The 23,414-nt window shown below is 42.2% G+C and overlaps 2 protein-coding genes across 2 annotated transcripts in view; both read right to left on the bottom strand.

Annotated features, from left to right (window-relative positions):
• Nucleotides 1-12,992, bottom strand: part of LOC311049871 (uncharacterized protein) — a 25,741-nt gene extending 12,749 nt beyond the window's left edge. Inside the window, exon 1 of the mRNA XM_084063769.1 lies at nucleotides 12,831-12,992. The gene's annotated coding sequence lies outside the window, so the exon portion shown is untranslated. The remainder of the gene's footprint in view (nucleotides 1-12,830) is intronic.
• Nucleotides 1-23,414, bottom strand: part of clns1a (chloride channel, nucleotide-sensitive, 1A) — a gene marked incomplete at both ends in the record, with an annotated part of 192,086 nt that overhangs the window by 148,875 nt on the left and 19,797 nt on the right. The gene's annotated exons all lie outside the window — the stretch shown is intronic.

Genomic DNA, 23,414 nt, shown 5'->3' with positions numbered 1-23,414 from the left:
ATGTGCCTTGACTCATGAGGAACATATCTATCACTTTGACCAGTAAGCTCCACCCTTAGATTGTCTGCAATTTTGAGTAGTTTGAAAAACATTTAAACCAAGGATTTCTGAGCAATTTGCGTGAAAGTGTGTCATATCTGTGAAGTCCCTTTTCACCAGTTCAGGTCTGTTGGTCCAATGGCTTAATCATCTGCCTTGAAACCACAGGGTCGCCGGGTGAAATCCCACCTCATGCAGACTTTATCTCAATTGCATTGCACACGACATGACTGTATCAATGAATAAACTTGTAATTGTTAAATGAGACGCTTATTTAGAGTAGTTATTTTCAATGTATGACGTACTTCATTCCCTCTTTTGTTTTGTTTTGTTGGATTCTCCTTTTTCACTGACTAAAGCTGTGGATTCAATAGCTTAATCAGTACAGTGTTAGCCTCATGTGCCAAATATGGTTCAAACCCCGTTCATCACAGTTTAATTTAAATTGCATTGTACAAAATATGACCCTGTTAATTCAGACATGTGCATTTTTTAAACAATAACATGAAATGCTTTTGAGAGTAGTTGTTTTTTATGTATGACATACTTTCTTGTGAAAATAGCCGATCTACAATCTCACACCTTTTTAGATAGCAACGCGTTGTGAGCTTGTAGATTGACTATTTTCACTAGTTTCCATTCCGATGAGACAAAAACAAATCTTTATTGGTAAATGTTTTGTGAACCAGTGATCGAGAGTAGTTAGCGAAACAGAGGCTTGGTTCATAACGGACGGAAAAACCTATAAATATCAACAGACACCATTAGGGAGGCCATATCTCTAGCTCAATGAGAAGAGAGGCAGCCTGTGAATCCATACGTCGCTGGTTTGACCCCTGTCCCCAACAATGTGATCATCATTTGGAATTCCCCCTGTTCCCATGGATTGGATCCACCCCTCTCACTCATCACCAATCTCACATGCACAGTACAATTTTTAGGTACTTTTACTTTACTACTCTATTCAAATTACAGCAGATGACAGCTTTAGTTACTTGTTACTTTACAGATGTAATTATTAATACAACACCTACAGTCACCACATACAGCTGGCAGTGGGAGAAAACTGAAGACAAAAGATAAACAAATAGAAGTTTGACTAAGTTACAGAAGTGGTAAATTTTATCACCAACTTACATGTCATGGGTGGACTGGAAACAAAAGTTTACCGCAAATATTTTACCGCACACGGCTTATGAAACAATCTCATATTTTGACCCCACCTTCCTTTTTTTCCGCTATGGGAGTAAACTGATTACAAAAAGATAAAATAAGAGAAGTGAGCAGTTACAGAAGTGGTCAATTTTATCATCAACTTTATGTTGACATTTCTGGACCAGTAGATCATATCTCACACTACATATACTTTAAATTGTGTGTGTGTGTGTGTGTGTGTGTGTGTGTGTGTCCACCATACAGAAGACACGTAGAAGGAGGCATGGTTGGTACAGTATCAATAGTGCAGAAAATATGTTGCAAATATTCAGATGTATTGAAAAACGTATACTGTATATTTGTGACAATACTAAAACTGCAGACTAGAAACCAACCAATGTATGTTTTCCACTGAAAAAAAGAATACATTCATATTTTTTTTATGATTATTATTTTATGATAAATGGACTGCATTTAAAGATTTGTGTTTTTCTGTCTGGCCATTCAAATGTGCATGCAGTGTAACATGTGTAGCATGCAGTGTAACATGTGTAGCATGCAGTGTAAAATGTGTAGTATGCAGTGTAACCTGTAACATGTGTATCATGCAGTGTAACCTGTAACATGTGTAGCATGCAGTGTAACTTGGGGGTTACGGGACGTCAGAATAATGGGCTGTCTGAATAATCACATGGCACCATCAGCACTTGATATGCAACACTTTCAATAAAACACAGCAGCAGAAGGAATTGGACACATGTATCAGACATGTGGGTGTGAACTTTGGTTTACAATATAGGACATTATTCGAGTCAAAAGTCCACTCAAAAGTGTGGACTTGGTACTGCAGTAGGTTCTGCTGACAGGCTTTTTAATGGGTTAAACTGTAAAAATGCTTAGGGTACTTTACTACTGTACTGTCTGGAACACAACAGAATGTAATATAATAGAACAGAGGATAAAAACACATTATAATAGAAGACAATATAACAGAATGCAATGTAGAGGACCAAAAGCAAACGATGACACAAGACATCCATCCTGCAGAGCTTTCATGGATGATGTAACTGTGATGACTCCCTCGATCCAAGGAACACGCTGGATCCTAAGCTCTCTGGAGAAGATGGCCACCTGGTCACGAATGCAATTCAACCCAAAGAAATCTAGGAGCCTAAGTATACTGAAAGGAAAGCTGACAAAGAGCATCTTCTGTATTCAAGGGTCGGAGATCCCAACCATACAAGACCAAGATATCAGATGCCTTGGAAAGAACTATGACAGCACCCTGAAGGACGGTGTAAACCTCCATAACACTGTGGCTCAGTTAAACACTTGGCTCAAGGCGATCGACAACAGCCAGCTGCTCGGAAGGTTTAAGGTGTGGTGCTTCCAGTATGGCATCATACCTAGACTGCAATGGCCATTCCTGCTGTATGACTTCCCCATGACTCAGGTGGAGGCAATGGAGAGACTGTGCAGCACATTTGTACGAAAATGGCTGGGAGTCCCCCCATCGTTCAGCGCAGTGAACTTGTACAGCAAGACATCTAAGCTCAGCCTACCAGTCTCATCAGTGGTTGAAGAATTCAAAGCCACTAAGGCAAGAGCAGTCGGTACACTGCTTCTATCTGAGGATGAGAAAGTCAGATACGCTAATAAGTCCATCAAGTGCGGCAGGAAGTGGAAACCCCAGGAAGCAGTGAAGGAAGCAGAAGCACACTGGAGGCACCAGGAGATTGTCGGGGTGGTCTGTCAAGGGCGACTGGGACTTGGACACTACAACACCAAGAGGTGGAGCAAATCTAACGCCAAAGGAAGGAGAGGACTTCTGGTGCAGAGGGTCCGGGAGACAGCAGAAGAAGACCGCCGTGTAAAGGCGACAGGGCTTGCAGTCCAAGGACAATGGATGCAGTGGGACAAGGCACAGGATCGTCCACTGTCCTGGAAGGAATTCTGGGGTACAGACCAGGGCAAGTTGTCCTTCCTCCTGCGGGCAGTGGCCGACCTCTTACCAACCCCAAACAACCTAAAGATCTGGGGGAAAGAAGAGGATCCATCCTGTAAGCAGTGCGGAGCATCCCTCTGTACCCTGAATCACATCTTATCGGGATGTCCCAAAGCACTGGGAGATGGATGGCCGATACAGGTGGAGACATGATAAGGTCCTTGCAGAAGTTGCCAAATGGACGGAACTGCAGAGGGCCATGGCCAACAAACATCAGGCACCACCACCAGAAGTCGTCCAATTCCAGAGGTAAGGAGAAAAGGCTCCTAAGGCAAGGAGAGCTGCCAAGAAACCACCTTCCATTTTACACCGAGCTTCTGACTGGGAGATGCAAGTAGACCTTAAAAAGAAGCTTGTGTTTCCAGAAGAGGTGGCTGTGACTTCTCTCAGACCAGACATGATCTTACTGTCCAGGAGCACGAAAACCATCTTGGTAGCAGAACTAACTGTGCCCTGGGAGGACAGGCTAGCCATCTCTCACCAACTGAAGAAAGCCAAGTACCAGGATTTGATTGATGAGGCTCTTATTAAAGGATGGCACGCCTCACTATTCCCCATCGAAGTTGGCTGCCGTGGTTTCCCAACAACATCAGTGCGCTACTTCTTGCAGAAGATTGGGTTGGATCCTAAGCAACTGAAGAAAGCCACTGGGGAGATAGCCACTGTAGCCGAGACTACATCTAGATGGATATGGCTGAAGAGAGCCCACAGTTGGAACCCCGGAGCAAGCTAATCCTAGCTCCACTGACAGCCAGTCAAGAAGCAGAAGGTATGCGGCCAGGGCCAGACCTGGCTCAGGGAGTAGGACGCCCCTGCCATGCATAGTCCCGAGTCCAGCTGCAGGGAGCGGCAGGGAGACATCCCTGACCGCGGGCCCCACCATCCGGAGATGTTCTGGGATGAAAGGGGCGAAACATCAAGGAAGGATGGCTCCCAGCTGATGACCCTGACAGCTGGGCTCGAAACGCTCAAACCATCCATCCACCGAGGATTACCAAAGAGGAGGATCTTGCAACACCTGTAAGTAGCTCTAGCAGATTCTGCTTGTAGCAAAGCATCTTCAATGTTTACTTCACCTACTGTACTGTCTGGAACACAACAGAATGTAATATAATAGAACAGAGGATAAAAACACATTATAATAGAAGACAATATAACAGATTATAATAGATCACTATATAATGGGATTATAACAAAACAGAGCATAACTAGAAAAAGTGCTCCTCGGAGCACAAGTCTCCGCCAGGTCAGGTACGTTATTCTGGCCTCCTGGTGGCGCTATAATAGGCCAATGTGAAAGGGGTTTCATTTTTTCTTAGGCTTTTCACGCCATTCAGACACTGCATTCATGATTTGAGGCTTTTGTTCCAAAGATGTGTTTTGCTAAGATTAGACCTGCTGGTGGCGCTATGACAGGCCAATGTGAAAAGGGTGGCATTTCTTCCTCTGCCTAGTGGGAATGTGTTCATGATTTGAGACATTTTGTTCAAAACGGACCATCCTGCAAACTTTGGCCAAGCTTAGCCAATGAGGATGGAATATGGAAAATCGGACAGATCCGTGTTGATCACACTAGAAGCTCGGCCCTGCTAAGCAGGGCCTCGTGTCTAGCCCGCCGCCACGCCCACGTAGCGGCCGCGGCCACGGCCACTTGGCAGCGCATATAAGTGGCATAGCGTCATGAGGGCCAGTGGGGCCGTGGCTCGGTCAGTGAAGACCCTGTAGCGCGGATGATATGTGGCATAGAGGGGCAGATTTTAAATCTCCAGAGGAAACATCCGTGGGCTACCATTGGTTCAGCGATGTGTGCGGGCGCCCTGCGGGCCCTCCTCCTCCACCAATGTGCAGTATTGAGAGGCCTGACGTCACAACATTTGGAGCGATGGGCACTGCACTCTGGTTGGTTAGGGTACACCTAGGGCCCAGGTAGAACCCAGTTGAAGCCTGCATGGGCAAACCCAGTTAGGACCCGCCTTGGTCCCACATAAACGTGGCTAGTTGGGGCCCACCTAAGGGCCAGGTAGAAGCGACTTATAGCCCGCATGGGCATCGCAGTTAAGACCCACCTCGGCCCCACATAGAATTGCCTAGGTGGGGCCCACCTAAGGGCCAGGTAGAGTCGGTGGGGACCCCCCACAGGCCAATGTTAAAATGGTAGCACTTGTTCCTCAACATAGTGTGAATGTGCGTGCAAAGTTGACCACAATCGGACGCTGCATTCATGATTTGCGGCATTTTGTGCAAACTTTAGATGTGAATCTTAGCCAATCGGGATGGAATATGAAAGATTAAACAGATCCGTCTTGATCACATGACTATAGAGATCATGTGTACCGATTTGCGTGAAATGTAGATAAAATCGGAAGGAGTAATGTAAAGAAATATGTTGTACATAAGGCGCCCTCCTGGTGGAGCTATAAAAGGTAGATGTGAGAAATGCAGGGGAAAGGTTTTTCCTTGACCTCTAGAGAGTGCACATACAAAGTTTTACACAGATTGGTGCAGGTATAGGTAGAAACACAAATCGGACTGTTATAGCGCCACCATGAGGCTGATTAGAAAAATCTCAAGTGGAATTTCTTGCTCGGCATAGTGGGAATGTGGGTGCAAAGTTGCACGGAAAGTGCATGCTGTGTTCATAATTTGAGGCATGTTGGTCAAAACGGAGCAGTCCTGGAAACTTTGGAAGCCATTTTTAGTCAATCAGGATGGAAAATGAAAAATCTGAAAGACCGTGTTTTTTTTAATGACTATAGAGATACTGTGTATCGATTTGCGTGATGTTAGGAGAAAATATGTAGCAGTACTGTGAGAAAATGTGTTTTGCAAAAAGCGGCCTCCTGGTGGCACTATAACAGGGCCATGTGAAAGAAATGGGGCAGAGGTTCTGAATTGGCATCCAGGGAGTGTGTGTGCACAGTTGCGCTGCGATCAAGCCAACGATGTGGGAGATTAGCTATCCACAGACCGTCGGACGGACAGGGGGTAAAACATACTCTCGCGCCATCCCTTTCGGCCTGGCGGAGACAATGAAAAAGCTAAAGTAAAGGAAAAGACCATTACTGCAACAAAAGTAGTCAACAAACTATACTATAAAACATTGGCCACATTGTCAAATAATTTAAGAAAGAGGCAAACATGTTGAAAATAGCCGATCTACAAGCTTACAACGCCTCTCAACGTGAGGCGTTGTGAGCTTGTAGATCTGCTATTTTCACAATATTGACTTGTGGAACGGAGTCAAACAAAATTGGGGGGGTCCCCAGTTCAAATATGATTATTTGGGGGGGGGGGGGGGGGGTAGCCACTGCCCTAATCGGACCGAAATGATCTGAAATTACTACATGACCATAATGCAGCCTAAACGTGCGTTGCACGGGGCGGTCCTGCCATTACGTTAGTTACTGGAGTTGCTGTGGAGCTACACCAGAAGACACACACAACATACACCATCTACAATGGACTAACGGAGCAGCAATAATAACAGTTACCGCACGAACGTGCATTGTTGACAAAGTGATTGCACAGCCGCTGCAGGCATGACAACCACGTTAGCGTTAGCTACATGCCAACTATCACAGCGCCCTGTCCGTCGTCGCTGCGACTGACTCTGATGGCTACAGCCATAGATATATAAACACTACAGCAAGCTCTCTGAGATGCCATTGTCTGGGAACTGCTCTTAGCGTGACACGACCAATGAGAGTGAGCGCTTTCGTTGTTGCTAAGATACGGTGCATGGCACACGGCGTCTCTGCCCCATAGCTTGTAGATCTCTCACACATGATTGGCGTAGGCTGCGTTGCCGTCGACGCTGATTGGCTGCATGTTGCTGTGACGTTGAAATGGGGTGCCAGGTCTGCTTTGTGTGTAAGCGATTTTGGGCTCATTTGGGCGCGCTTTTGGGCTGTTTTCCATAGTGCACGGCAGGGCTTGTTTCTGTCCCGTGACGGATGTGGCAAAGAAGGTGCAAAACGAACCATCCGGAAGTAAAGTGCGAGATGAAATATATAGCACTTTTTGATTATTAGAGAAGGAGACAGATGTGAAGGTGGAAAATGGAATGTAGGAGATTATATAGTTTTTCATGAGGGATTTTTGTAGCAAGTTGTGAGTGAATTGGGCCACTCCTGTGGGCGGGGGGCTGATTAGAACCATTGGGGTTTGGGAAGGAGACGCTCTCTGTTTGAGTGGTAGGATGACTATAGAGATAATGTGTACCAATTTGCATGACGTTTGGATAAAATCTGTAGGAGTAAATGGATTTTGCACAAATCGGCCTCCTGGTGGCGCTATAACTGGGCTATGTGAAAAGTTTGGGGCAGAGGTTCTGAATTGGCGTCCAGGGAGTGTGTGTGCACAGTTTCGGAGCGAGCAGGCCAACGGTGCCGGAGATTAGCTGGTCACGGACGGACGGACGGACGGACGGACAGACAGGGGGTAAAAAATAACTGTGTGTGTGTGTGTGTGTGTGTGTGTGTGTGTGTGTGCGTGTGCGTGTGCGTGTGTGTGTGTGCGCACATGCGCTTATTTATCTTACTTTATGCGTAGTCTTATTTATTTTACTCTCTGCATATTATTTATTTTGCACTAATCTTCTTGATCATTACTGTTTAATATTGACTCGTGTGTGCCATTTGACGTTCTTACTAGACTGCCTCCCTATACCCACTAAGCTACGGCCGCCCCAAAAGACGATCTGATATACAGTACTTCCAGCAACTACAGGCGTCTAATTTATAAACTGTAAACAAAGCAACATCATTTGGTGCAAATGTGTGTGCATGTCTGTTTGTAGGGGACACAGGGAAACTGTCAGACTGTCTACCGATTTGCGTGAAATGTAGATAAAATCGGAAGGAGTAATGTAAAGAAATATGTTGTACATAAGGCGCCCTCCTGGTGGAGCTATAAAAGGTAGATGTGAGAAATGCAGGGGAAAGGTTTTTCCTTGACCTCTAGAGAGTGCACATACAAAGTTTTACACAGATTGGTGCAGGTATAGGTAGAAACACAAATCGGACTGTTATAGCGCCACCATGAGGCTGATTAGAAAAATCTCAAGTGGAATTTCTTGCTCGGCATAGTGGGAATGTGGGTGCAAAGTTGCACGGAAAGTGCATGCTGTGTTCATAATTTGAGGCATGTTGGTCAAAACGGAGCAGTCCTGGAAACTTTGGAAGCCATTTTTAGTCAATCAGGATGGAAAATGAAAAATCTGAAAGACCGTGTTTTTTTTAATGACTATAGAGATACTGTGTATCGATTTGCGTGATGTTAGGAGAAAATATGTAGCAGTACTGTGAGAAAATGTGTTTTGCAAAAAGCGGCCTCCTGGTGGCACTATAACAGGGCCATGTGAAAGAAATGGGGCAGAGGTTCTGAATTGGCATCCAGGGAGTGTGTGTGCACAGTTGCGCTGCGATCAAGCCAACGATGCGGGAGATTAGCTATCCACAGACCGTCGGACGGACAGGGGGTAAAACATACTCTCGCGCCATCGACGTTCTTACTAGACTGCCTCCCTATACCCACTAAGCTACGGCCGCCCCAAAAGACGATCTGATATACAGTACTTCCAGCAACTACAGGCGTCTAATTTATAAACTGTAAACAAAGCAACATCATTTGGTGCAAATGTGTGTGCATGTCTGTTTGTAGGGGACACAGGGAAACTGTCAGACTCAGAACCTTCCTTTAAACTTCCAGGACAATGCTCCACACGTCCCAGACTTCTAAACCGTGGAACAAACTCCCCCTTGCAGTTACAACTACAGACTAACTCCCAATTTTCCGCCGTAATCTGAAGACCCCTTAGATTCCATTTTAGCCTGTAGCACTTGACCTAGCCTTGACGACCATGCAGTCTTATGCAAAGGTTAAAATGTAATTTCCTATAGTTTCTATAGTTTCAATGTACAGATCTTTAAAAAATATATATATTGTACTGTTTTTAGACTGAACGGGTCTGTAGGTCTGTTTTGCAAACCATACTGTACTGTATGGTACAGCACAGCCTTATGAAACAGCTGGCAGTGGGAGAAAACTGAAGACAAAAGATAAAAAAAGAGAAGTATGACTAAGTTACAGAAGTGGTAAATTTTATCACCAACTTACATGTCATGGGTGGACTGGAAACAAAAGTCAGCCTGGGAATATTAATTACAGCGGCCCTCATATTTGTGATTAAAGAAATTATAATAATGATAAGTAGTGAAAGCTCATCTGTCAATCAAATAAATACAATCAAATAAATACAAATTAAAGGGCCCCAGCGTGATAATCTATAGGGCAAGACCCCTACGGTCTTTTTTACAAACCAGTATTGTACCGCACACGGCTTATGAAACGATCTCATATTTTGACCCCACTTGCCTTTTTTTACGCTATGGGAGTAAACTGACTACAAAAAGATAAAATAAGAGAAGTGAGCAGTTACAGAAGTGGTCAATTTCATCATCAACTTTATGTTGACATTTCTGGACCAGTAGTGATCATATCTCACACTACATATACTGTAAATTGTGTGTGTGTGTGTGTGTGTGTGTGTGTGTGTGTGTGTGTGTGTGTGTGTGTGTGTGTGTGTGCGAGCGCACACACACGTGTGCCTGTCCACCATACAGAAGACACAAGAAGTCACGTAGAAGGAGTCATGGCTGGTACAGTATCAATAGTGCAGAAAATGTGTTACAAATATTCAGATGTATTGAAAAACGTATATATTTGTGACAACACTAAAACTGCAGACTAGAAACCAACCAATGTATGTTTTCCACTGAAAAAAAGAATACATTCATATTCTTTTTAAGGTTTCGAGGCCTATCAGGCTCGAAGCCTTTCTTGAGATACTAGGCTTTCTTCTTCCGACGTTTTTTCAGTTCTGGCCCAACCGTGCGGTCGCTTTTTACGAAACTCGGCAATATGGTAGAGGGCTATGCCAAACGGCTAAGAAATGAAACTCACAACTGTCGGCCAAAGGGTGGCGCTATTTCACTCAATTGGCTTTGAACAGGTACAACTCATACCCTGTTTGACCCACAGCCATGAAACTTCGATACACACATGCGTCTCCTCATGCCTAACAACTTTCACAGTCTGACTTTTGACCTCTGACCTTTTGATCTCCCACCATTTTCAATTATATGAAAAGCAGTTAAAATCTATCTCCTCCTGGGATCTTTGAGCAATCTGCACGAAACGTTTTACACATGAACTTTGGACCAATGCCGACAGATGTGAGCAAGCGGATTTTCCATAAGTGAAAACGTTAAGCTTTTATAAGCCAATGAATATTGCAGTTTTATGAAAATTATTCATCTGCCCCTAACACATACATGCAGATTCACATTTGTTTGACACTTTGCAATATTGTAGAGGGTCATTCCAAGTATCACTGAAACCAATCTTACTCCAATTGGTCAAAGGGGGGCACTATAGCATTTTTTTGAAAATGCAAACTTTAAACAGGCAAAAGTCATGCCTCGTTTGGCCGACAGCCATTAAACCTGCTTACACATGTGCCTTGACTCATGAGGAACATATCTATCACTTTGACCAGTAAGCTCCGCCCTTAGATTGTCTGCAATTTTGAGTAGTTTGAAAAACATTTAAACCAAGGATTTCTGAGCAATTTGCGTGAAAGTGTGTCATGTCTGTGAATTCCCTTAACACCGTTTCAGGTCTGTTGGTCCAATGGCTTAATCATCTGCCTTGAAACCACAGGGTTGCCGGTTCAAATCCCACTTCATGCAGACTTCATCTCAATTGCATTGCACACGACATGACTGTATCAATGAATAAACTTGTAATTGTTAAATGAGACGCTTATTGAGAGTAGTTATTTTCAATATATGACGTACTTCATTCCCTCTTTTGTTTTGTTTTGTTGGATTCTCCTTTTTCACTGACTAAAGCTGTTGATTCAATAGCTTAATCAGTACAGTGTTAGCCTCATGTGCCAAAGGTCCATGGTTCAAACCCCGTTCATCACAGTTTACATTTAAATTGCATTGTACAAAATATGACCCTGTTAATTCAGACATGTGCATTTTTTAAACAATAACATGAAATGCTTTTGAGAGTAGTTGTTTTTTATGTATGACATACTTTCTTGTGAAAATAGCCGATCTACAATCTCACACCTTTTTAGATAGCAACGCGTTGTGAGCTTGTAGATCGACTATTTTCACTAGTTTCCATTCCGAAGAGACAAAAACAAATCTTTATTGGTAAATGTTTTGTGAACCAGTGATCGAGAGTAGTTAGCGAAACAGAGGCTTAGCGAAACAGAGGCTTGGCACCATCAGGGAGGCCATATCTCTAGCTCAATGAGAAGAGAGGCAGCCTGTGAATCCATACGTCGCTGGTTCAATCCCTGTCCCCAACAATGTGATCATCATTTGGAATTCCCCCTATTCCCATGGATTGGATCCACCCCTCTCACTCATCACCAATCTCACATGCACAGTACAATTTTTAGGTACTTTTACTTTACTACTCTACTAAAATTACAGCAGATGACAGCTTTAGTTACTTGTTACTTTACAGATGTAATTATTAATACAACACCTACAGTAACCACATACGTACAGCCGATCTACAATGTGACGCGTATAAAATAAGCAACCCATGCTGTATGATAACTGACCACATATGAAATCCAATTCTGTACTGTCACTGTCTGTCTGTCTGTCTGTCTGTCTGTCTGTCTGTCTGTCTGTCTGTCTGTCTGTCTGTCTGTCTCTCACTCTGTCACTGTCTGCCTGTCTGTCTGTCTGTCTGTCTGTCTGTCTGTCTGCCTCTCTCTCACTCTGTCACTGTCTGCCTGTCTGTCTGTCTGCCTCTCTCTCACTCTCTCACTGTCTGTCTGTCTGCCTCTCTCTCACTCTCTCACTGTTTGCCTGTCTGTCTCTCTGCCTCTCTCTCACTCTCTCACTGTCTGTCTGCCTGTCTGTCTTTCTGCCTCTCTCTCACTCTCTCACTGTCTTGTCTGCCCTATCCTCGAAACCGCTTATTGCTGCTTGCAGCTATATTTACCTTTAATATTGATTTTATTATACTTTGAATTATATCATATTCTTGTTTGTTCAACACTCTTTTGTTTACTAGTACATCATTCTATATATCGTCGCTGTCTGTCAGAAACTCCATCCATCTCCATTTTTCAACTTTTTTCTTTTTTATAAATAAATCAGTGCTATTGAACACCCTTTACATTCGTGTGTGGGTTTTACAAATATTGAACCAATAAAAAGTATTAAAAAGTGCTTCTGACTAAACCTCCTAACTCCAACTTTTTTTTTTTTTTTTTCGTTTGACAAAACCATCTCCATCCACATTAATGGTCAAAAACCTCTTAATTCCACTGTATTTGGGTAAAGTCATGATAATATGAGGACACAGTCAAGTATCTTACTTTTATGAGGCAGTATTGTGTTAAAAATTAAAAATTAATTTCCTGAAAAGTTTATATTTTGGACATAGCTGTTTTCTGCCTGACAGCAGAGATATGTTCTTTCATAGTTTTGATGTGTTTAGTATTCATCTATGTGTAGACAACAATACAAATAAAGAACAACCATTGAATGGAAGATGTGTCCAAACTTTATAAATATATAAAAATAGAACTTACTGAACGTCACATAGGAGCCTTGCAGGAGTGTAATGTTAATTCAGTGTTTGTGGATAAATGACAAACCCGTTGAGCTTAGAATGTTCAGTCTGGTTCAGGAAAGTAGCAAAATTGTCCACAAAGGGGATGTAGCTGTTCCTGCAATGTCCTTTAATCCAGATGTAGCTGAACTTAATGAACACAAAACAAGGAGCGGGCAGTAGGATGGAGATGATGCGCTGCTTACCTGTTTGGAGTACGCTGTCTATGAGGCTGACAAAGTCCACATTCTATAGTGTCTTTGAGATACTACAGAGGAGATAAGAGACTCTACTTTATTGATCCCCAGATGTCCTATAGCAGCAACAGCAGTAAGACAGGAGAGGGCACAGGTAAAAGTAAGAAAAGAACCAGTAAGAACCAAACCAAGATAAATAAGATAAAACAAAATAAAAGATTTGATTCTGACACTAGATATCTGTACCGTCTCTCTGAATGAATAAGGATATATACATGTCTATGGAATACTGAATTTAGGAATACATATACACATGATTTGTTATTTTTTACCAAGGGGGATGGCCCAAAGGGAAAACCCCTCCTGCCTCTAACACCCACGCACGCACACACCCACCCACCCACACCCTGTGGGTGACGTATGACGTTACAACGGCCCCTTGACATTTTTACATACATTCTTTGAAGGGCACACATTGAACAAAATAGAAAAAGAGCCTAATACAGCCAGTTAAAGTTTCTAATTTAGTTAAATCAGTAAAGTCTACCACACCAGCCCTGACATAAATGGATATTCATTTTGTATTTTAAAGCTAGCCTAAATGTGGACGCCAGAGAGTTCAGAAAATCAAATCTCATAAACGGCCCGCACATTACAGAAGATAAACATTAAATATGTAAATATGTTCTACCCCTGATAACCAGCAAAGGGAGTGCAATATTTGAATAAAGAAATTATGTTTGTGTTCCCTGTGAAAACCATTACATAATAAAGCATAGTTCAAGATTCTTACTCAAATCTTTACTACTTAACCCCTCCCTCCACGCCAAACCGACCGATATGCCCATATAGGCCTATGGGAAAATATATGGTTTGCCCATGGTCATCCACATATATGGGAGCGACCGACTTCAAACTGTGCACGCGCATTGGCGAGGACTTGAGGGAGTGTGGTGCCCAGTGTCGATATATGCCATATAGGCATTTGGAGATCCAGTTGTCCAGACAGACAGATACAGAGATCTCCATATATGGGCACAAAAGGGACACAGACAGGCGGGTACAAAGGGTACTCTGACAACGGGTTCAAGGGGTATTGCATAACCAGGTGGTCCTCACTAATGCTCATAATAAAATGGTACAATTTCATGCTGTGTTCATGATTTTTAGCATTTATATAACAGGCCCCTCTCACAAACGTTAGAAGGCAATCATAGCCAAATGCTTTGATTGGTTCAAGACTTATAGGGGCTGTGTCCACCAAGGCATATGTTTTGAATTGTTTTCAATGGGAGCACGGCATATTTACGCTGTGCTGGAAACACAAGCAGCATGACATCTGTCATGACGTCTGTCATGAGCATCTGTTCTGCACTGCGTGTTCAAGTCTGCCGTTTTTAGGAGAGCAACTTGCGTTTTCTGCTAGGGAAAAAACACACGGCCGTATAGGTCAAAATGTAAAGTAGTCCGGTATAGCTTGACCATGAGGTTGATTTGAAAAAAAGATTCCTCCTATGCCTACCGGGAGTGTGCATGTAAAGTTTGATAACGTTCAGTCCAGCGGTTTGTGAGATTAGCTGCATACACACAGAAACAAACACACAGGGCAAAAACATAATCTCTGCATCCTGGCCTGGTGGAAATAACAACCAATCACTTTACCTTGATATAAAGCCATGGATTTATAGCTTTTTCATCTCTTTTGCTTGCTTTTTTGCTGGGAAAAAAATCCAGCTAAAACCAGCTTATGATGGTTGCTGGTTTAAGCTGGTTTTAGCTGGTCTTGGGCTGGTTTAGATGGTATACCAGGCTGGACAAGGTGGTCAGGTGGACTATTTATTATTCCGCCCGTTTTTTGATAGGCTAAGCTTTGCAGGACGTGCTGTGAATACTCAATACCATCAACATTCTTAGCGATCCCACACTGTTTCTTCAGGAACAGTACTTTCTAGTTATAATTATTATTATGACAACATGCATCCAATAACTTTTTTAGGCAATTAATACAAGTATTTAGTAACTACTCCAGTGCACTTTTCTCATTAGTGACCCCCCCCCCCCCCCCCTGCTATGGTTACCAAAAGGAACAGATCTGCAGATCTACAACGCGGCGCAATTCGACGAGCTGTGAGCTTGTAGATCTGTTCCTTTTTGCAAGCGGCACGCGCCCGGTGCATTCTGGTCTGTGTGCTCGTGCAAAGCTCTGGTGTAAGCCTGGCTCCAGCCCCTGAAATCGCTAGCCTCTCATTCATTTTTTGTGATCATGCATCCTCTCCAGGCAAGGTTGTGCCCTGAATACCAACATACACCACCAAAACCCACCAACATGAGCTGGTCACCAGCAAAACCATTATAAATGCCAGCTTATAGACCAGCAAAAACATAATAAATACTAGAAAAAGTGCTCCTCGGAGCACAAGTCTCCGCCAGCAGACTTGGAATGTTGGGAATGTTCTACTTCTTATGTTCTAATTCTTACAAAAAATAGAACATATTACTGTGTCATAGTAACATGACACAAGTGTCCTATCCGTCTGTATAACTGTCCTATCTGTCCTGTCTGTATAAGTGTCCTATCCGTCCTGTCTGTATACTGTAAGTGTCCTATCTGTCCTGTCTGTATAAGTGTCCTATCCGTCCTGTCTGTATAAGTGTCCTATCCGTCCTGTCTATGTAAGTGTCCTATGTAAGTGTCCTATCTGTCCTGTCTGTGTAAGTGTCCTATCCAATTGTTACAGTATCCGTCATTTCTCAGCCATTTCGTGATTATTCCTGTCTTACCTCACTTTGAAAGAGGCAAAGACTCTTTCAAAGTGACACATGTATTTATAGGCCGCTATACGCCACTAGCCAATCAGATCACACTATTTCACCGTATTGTCAAGTGTCACGTGAGGCTCGACCAATGTTTGCTTGGCTGACGGAAAGTGAAAACAAACTCTCCTGGCGGAGACAACTAGAAAATGTGCTCCTCGGAGCACAAGTCTCCGCCAGCAGACTAATTATATTATTATTATCATATAGCAATAATTAATGAGATATAGAGGTGGCAAGCAACCACAATCAAATCAGCCATTGAATAGCCGTTGTTACTATGATCTGAGGCTGATTCTAAAAATGATTTCTAAAACTTAAAGGTAGGGTAAAATGTTAGCTTGGCTGATGGATATGTGTGGGGAAACTGGGAAACTAGGGAAACTGCATTTCAGTCTTTGTGAGATGTGTTACTAGACACCTTTACAAAAACATTGGTGAGGATTTTTGGTAAGGAATTTATTCCAAGATTGGAACTTTTTCTGCTAATATCTCCTGACTAAATGTTAGCTTGGCTGATGGCACTCTCCTAGTGGGGAAGGATCGACACACACGTAAATCCCGCCCACTACATTTGATTGGGTAAAGTGCGACCTGCTTCCTGATCTGAAGGCACGCCCACTTGTAGGCCAGCACGTACACGATATGACGAACCCCCCCGACAGATTCAAACGCAGAGCAGAATCTGTTCTTGAGAGATTATATCAACATAGACCAGCAAAACCATCATAAATACCAGCTTAAACCAATATAGACCATCTACCAGCTTAAACCAGCATATATCAGCAAAATTTACCAGCATAAGCTGGTCAACCACCAAGACCAGCAAAAAAGTGCTGAAAACATACTCTAAGCTGGTCACCAGCTAAGACTAGCAAGACGTTGCTGGTCCAGCTTATGCTGGTCTATGCTGTTTTTTTCAGCAGGGATGTTGAACTTGGCTTCAGAAATCATCTTAAAAAACAACAACAATCAAATCATTAAATGTATTTATACAGTTTTTACCTTTATTTTAGTATTTATTGTGTCCGCCAGGCCGAAAGGCATGGCGAGAGAGTATGTTTTACCCCCTGTCCGTCCGTCCGTGTGTGTGTCCGTCCGTCTGTGAACAGCTAATCTCCCGCACCGTTGGCTTTATTGCAGCAAAACTGTGCACATACACTCCCTGGATGCCAATTCAGAACCTCTGCCCCAACTTTTTCACATGGGCCTGTTATAGCGCCACCAGGAGGTCGATTTGTGCAAAACATATTAATAGTTTATTAATATTAAAGTTTGCAGGAGTGGCCCGTTATGAACAAAATGCTGCAAATCATGAACGCAGCGTCCGATTGCGGTGGAACTTTGCAGGCACATTCGCACTACGTTGAAGAACAAACGCCACCCTTTTAACATTGCCCTATTATAGCGCCACCAGGAGGTCGATGTTTCTTTTTTATATTACTCCTACAAATTTTGTCCAACCATCATGCAAATCAGTACACATTATCTCTATAGTCAAGTGATCAATATAGATATGTCCGATTTTTTATATTCCATCCTGATTGGCGAATTCTAAACATTGCTGGCCCACAATAACCTACCTGACCTGGTGGAGACCTGTGCTCCGAGGAGCACTTTTTCTAGTTGTTATCTAGTTTGTCTCTTGTCTCCTACGCTTACCTGTTCCTGTTTTTTCACTTGCCTATACTGATGTTGCTGCTATGACATCTCTCCCACCCGGGGACCAATAAAGGGTTATCTTATCTAAATTACACATACTTGATGAGTTTCTTAGCATGCCTGTTCGCATAACAAACAAGCCCCTCCTTTAATGACTTCTGTATGAATGATTACCTCTGGCTAATATTTGCACAAGATGTTTCTGAGTCCAAGGCCTTTCCCATGTCCAATCTATTCATTTTCTTTGTGGACCGCTCGCCCCCAGCGCCCCCAGCAGGGTTTAGGGTTAGGCATTGTTTTACTGAGGTTAAGTTTAGGAATAAGATTAGGTTTTGGCACCGTTTTACTGAGGTTACGTTTTGGAATAAGGTTAGGTTTAGGCATAGTTTACTCAAGGTCAAGGTCAAGGTCTTTATTAGTGTCCCAAAAGGGCAAATAGTTTTACAGCCGGAGTAGTGGTTTAAAACATACACAGAATACAGGACAACAAACAAACGCCATAGCATAAAACATAAGTCTGGGCGCATCTAGTGCAAGATCTGAGACAAGGACTACATTCAGAGGTATACATCAGAGATATAAAGTGCCGGGCATAAAGTGCTTGTTTCATCCTCGTCATCATCATCATTATCAAAGTGCAAGAGATAAAGATAAAGTGCAAGAGATATAAAGTGCCGGTCATAAAGTGCTTGTTTCATCATCATCTCAACATCCTCATCATCATCAAAGTGCAAGAGATAAAGTGCAAGAGATACAACAAAAGGCTACATTCAGAAATGTAAAGTGCCGGTCAACAAGTGCTTATTTCATCATCATCATCAATATCACAGTAACATTACCCTTTACCTGTCACTAGCAGCATTGATTGCTCTAATTGAAGCAAGAATAAAGGAAAACTTGAATCTGTTATTCTTGACACCGGGGGCACCCAGACGATGGCCCGAAGGCAGCATCCTATATGCTGGCTCGAGTGTGTGGGCTCTGTCTTGTTGAATGGACCTGGCCTTCTTGATTAGCTGTCTGTTATAGAAGGGGTCTAGGCTCTCCAGCTGGATGCCAGTAATTTTGGAGGCGGTTTTGACTATTCTTCCCAGAGCATTTTTATCCTTAATGGCGAGGTTACCATACCAACAGGTGATAGAGAATGAGATAACAGAGTGTACATAGGCACTATAGAACAGTTTCATCAATTCTCTATCGACATTGAATCTGGCCAATTTCCTAAGACAAAAAAGGCGTTGCTGGCCCTTCTTACACAGCATGTCAGTGTTTACATCAAATTTCAATTTTCTGTCGATAATCGTGCCAAGATATTTGTAACTGGGCACGATTTCCACTGGCTGACCACAGATATCAGTGTTCTGGATGGGAGGGGGATCACGTCTGAAGTCAATACAGAGCTCTTTTGTTTTTGAGATGTTTAATTCAAGGAACGCATCATTACAGCAGGACAGGAAGTCCTCTGTGACCTGACCATGCCCGACCTCGTCATTGTCGAGAAGGCTGACAATGACTGAGTCATCCGCGTATTTTATGATAAAACGGTTGTCGTGCTTACTGCGACAGTCATCCGTGTACAAAATAAACAAAAAAGCGGAGAGAACACAGCCCTGTGGTGAACCAGTGGAAGTGGGCAGGAGGCTGGACATCGTCTCATTCACCCTTACACATTGAGATCTGTACTGAGGTTACGTTTGGGAATACTAGGTGGCGACCGTTCCGAGGTCGCCAGATTTGCCCCGGGGCGACTGTGTTATGGGGCGAGTTTTGGTATTCCTCGGAAGTCAAACATTTTAAAATAGTGGAAATAGCCGATATACAAGCTCACAACGTGTAGATGTAGATCGTCTATTTTCACCGTTTCAAAATGTTTTTGGTCAGAAAAAACAAATGGTCAGAAAGAATCAACACAGTTTAAAGATGTAAAAAGTGGGTAACATTTGTGTTTGTGCAAGGTCTATCGTTTTTGTTGTTTGAGAAAAAATGAAACGAAAACAAAGGGGGGAGCAGTGGGCAAGAGAGAAAAAAAACAGACAGTTAAAGAAAAAACTCAAATTTACATAATATATGTATCGGGTCCACAGAGCTACTATGGGGGGCCACCAAATGCTTGTGTGATAGATTTAAAAAAAAAAAAATATTAATTTACACAACACTGATGATAGAGCTGTCAAACAAGTCTATGAAGCTATCTATATGAGATCTATGAAAATGTTTTATGTGCCATACAATTCTATACAATATATAGTGGGGGCCCCTGCTTCATACCTCTCAGCTAAGGGGTCCTTGACCTGAAAAACATTAAAGACCCCTGGCATAGAGGTTAGACATAAGGTGTGAGGTGGCGACACATTCAGTAGGTCCACATTAACAGGTGACATGTGCAAAAAGATTATGAACACATTGTCAGGCTCACATAGGATGGTAGACCACATAGGTCCACAGGTTAAAGTCATGGTTGTTCCTGTAGGCTATAATCTCTCCTCACGACTCTTTGTCGCCAGCATAGGGTCTACATTGTCCCTGTTAATCTGTGTACACAATCTGCAGTGTGTGAAGAGGTGTGCAAATTCTCACGTCGTGTCCATTTCACACATCCTGATCTGTGCCTTACACCTGGCACAGCTGTGGAGGAATTCTACATCATTTATACACGATTGATAGTGTTAAATTTGATGGAGTGAAATAAAATTATAATGATACCAGCTCCAGTTCCCACCCCCACATTTACAGTGGATTAACGGTATTACATTAGAGTTTAAGAATTAAGATGATTTGCATTTGTCTTGTTTAATAAGTCGACCACAGTAGAACAAGCCATAGACTATTTTGTTAATCCACGTTGATATTTTTTAAATGGTTGTGCTGTGCAATACAATACAATACAATAAAAATAATACCCAAATCCGTAACACTTTACTTAAAGGTCACGTCTATAACGCATTATAATCACATTTATAACGCATTATGCACTTATAAGCACTATAAATATTTATAATCATGTATAACAACTTATTACAACATTTATAACGTATTATAAGTGTTGGTCATAATGCATTATGAACTCAGTGGAACAGCACATTATAACTACCTTAACTTAGTTAGTTATAAAGTGTCTTTGTTAGAAGTTGTTATGCATAATTATAAACATTTATAACGAGTGTTATGAAGCATTATAAGTGCATTGTAATGCATTATGATGCATTATAAATGTGATTATAATGCATTATAGACAAGTCCTTTAAGTAAAGTGTTACCTGGTAGTTATAATGTGCTGTTCCACTGAGTTTATAATGAATTATGACCAACACTTATAAATTATATTATTTTAAGTTATAATACTTCATAACCTTTGTTATAAGTTGGTATGCATAATTATTATGCCTTATAAGTGCATTATAATTCCTTATAAATGTGATTATAATGTATTATAGACGCAACCTTAAAGTAAAGTGTTACCAAAAAAAGAAAGATCTCTGCCCGTTGTGAGAGACCTAACCCGACGAGATGGGGTTGTTTTGGTCTTTATTTCTCACATATTCCACAGGCTCACGTCGGGTTCTAGTTTTAAATGTAGGCTATATATTTATAGTTCCAAGCTGTTTTATTAAATAAAAACGTTTGTAAAAAAGTAGAATGACACATGTTCTTGACAAATAACTAGCTGCCACTGTAAACAGTAGCTGCTGTTTAGAAAGAAATTGGTGTGTAATCAGGTTCGGGGTTGGCGTGTAAAAAGGTATCAAGACGTCTTTGTTCGACATAATTTTGACTTGCTTGGGCCTTATCGGGCTCAACTTTTCAGGGACGATTACAGCTCTACAGTACAGTACATGCCAGTGGACATGGGGCTCAATTTAGAATGACCACAAAAAAGGACAACTGGATCTAAAATTGTAGATATTTGCACATTAATGTAAACCGATATAGCCTAGAGAGACACAGAATTCCTGCGATAGACTAAATAAGTCTGGGTTCCTCTAGTACAGTGTCTACATGAGGACAGTCACATGCGCACGCTCCTTGCTACTCGGTATGGTCCAGTGGTATGAGTCCAGTCTGTCTGAGGACAGTGTTGACAGCAGGGATGAGATATGGGCTGTAGTTTAGCAGTCGGCCATCATACACCAGCTGGTCTGCTGTCAAATGGGTCAGCCATGGAGCTCTATAGAAGAGATAGAACATACTGTATGTAGCAACAAATCATAATAAAGTCTTTAACGTATTCTATACTGCTCATGCACTCTCCCTTGTGAGACACCATCAACCACTTCTGTCTGAACATTAAGGTCTTCTCAAAATTCACAATGTGTGAAGTACATTTATATACAGAACACACATGAAAACCCTTCAAACCTTCTTCCTTACCTAGTATGATACAACTTTGCCACGTTGTTGTCGACCCAAACACAATCCTTCTTGGAGTCCAGCAGGCCGTGGACGGTGGGGCTCCACACAGCCCGGGGGTTGACGATGATCTTAGAGTTGCCTAATGGCTGGTTGTTGGGTTCATGGAACAGGTGTGCCAGGATGTTGATCCCACTTACTCCCTCCCACTCTGGGCAGCATCCGGCTAGATGCTCATGAGGTTGAGAGGTGGGAGGAGGACGTGAGACAGTGGAAGGAAACACGTTGTTATGAAACTTGTAGCCGAAGTCTGCACCGTATTTCTGCTCTAGTAGTGGAAGGAGCTCTGTATAGGATAAGGATAATTCCTTTTAACAGGTCGTTCATGAAAGTCCTTGCGGTCTTGTTTCCAAGCTGGTGATACAAAAAGAAAAATATTTCAAGGAATGAATGTTACTCTGTACCTAAATGTTGGTCAGTGTAGAGTATCTGTTTGCAAACATGTTATATGAAGTGGGGTTTCTCCTGGCAATCCTATCTTGTTTTGTTAAAGCTACAAACTGGAACTTGTTTTGAATAAAATGTTACTTTCCTTCAGGAACAATAATGCCATATAGATTAGATGTAACTATTTATTGCAACAAATGGTATACAGTTATACTTGCCGTTAATGGCTCTGTTCATAAGATGCTCCCTGAATTACGCAAGCAACATGCTAAACTAAATCAGGGAATGCAATGCAGAAACCCCCCATGCGTATACAAGAGCAGACCCAAAGCAAGACATTGAATTTCAGTTTAACTTTAGAGCCATATTGCTCTATGAGTCTAAACTAGAAAAGTGGGGATGGGCTGGGGTGGTGGAGGCATAGCTTCACCATCTTGAGTCAAGTGTGACACCATGTGGTTAAATGTGGTATTACTAGTCCAGACTGGTATTATGCTTACCACCAAATTTCAACCTTATTTGTTGATTTAATGATTTCATGACATAACTAGAAACTGGAAGTAGTGATTCTGTTTACTCCCATAACACACTTTTAGCTTTAATGCAAGTAAACGAAGAGTTGTCTATGGATATGGCCTGGTATGACATTTTCAGGAAGGTAATCACAGTGTAGGCCTACAACCCAAAGTTCTACCGAAGTTCAACTTCACTTTAACTTTCTTAATCAGTAAAAAACGCAATAATTTGTTTCATTCTGTCTGTTGGCCAGTCGGTTTAATATTTCATATGGCCAAATTATGGACAATTAATGAGTGTTTTTACATGGTACAAACACTCCACAATATACCTGTCCACTTGTTGAGGCAGTATGAGCTCATCTATGTCATGCAGGGCGATGTACTGTGTCTGGTACATGTATCTGTAGACACAATCATTCAGAGCAGAATTGAATTTGAACCAACTACCTCTGATCTTTGACCTCTGTATCTTACCACTGCACCACTATGGTTGTTTGGAATCAAGAAGGCTTATTTTAATGATTATATTCTAAAGAATGAATGAGTCACTCAAGAATGAATGAGTCCAAGTCCAAGTGC

The sequence above is a fragment of the Gymnoscopelus microlampas genome (assembly GCF_963454915.1).
Source record: "Gymnoscopelus microlampas genome assembly, chromosome: 8".
Classification (NCBI taxonomy): Eukaryota; Metazoa; Chordata; class Actinopteri; order Myctophiformes; family Myctophidae; genus Gymnoscopelus; species Gymnoscopelus microlampas.
The sequence above is the reverse complement of the archived record's forward strand: the minus strand, read 5'-3'. Positions and strand labels throughout refer to the sequence as shown.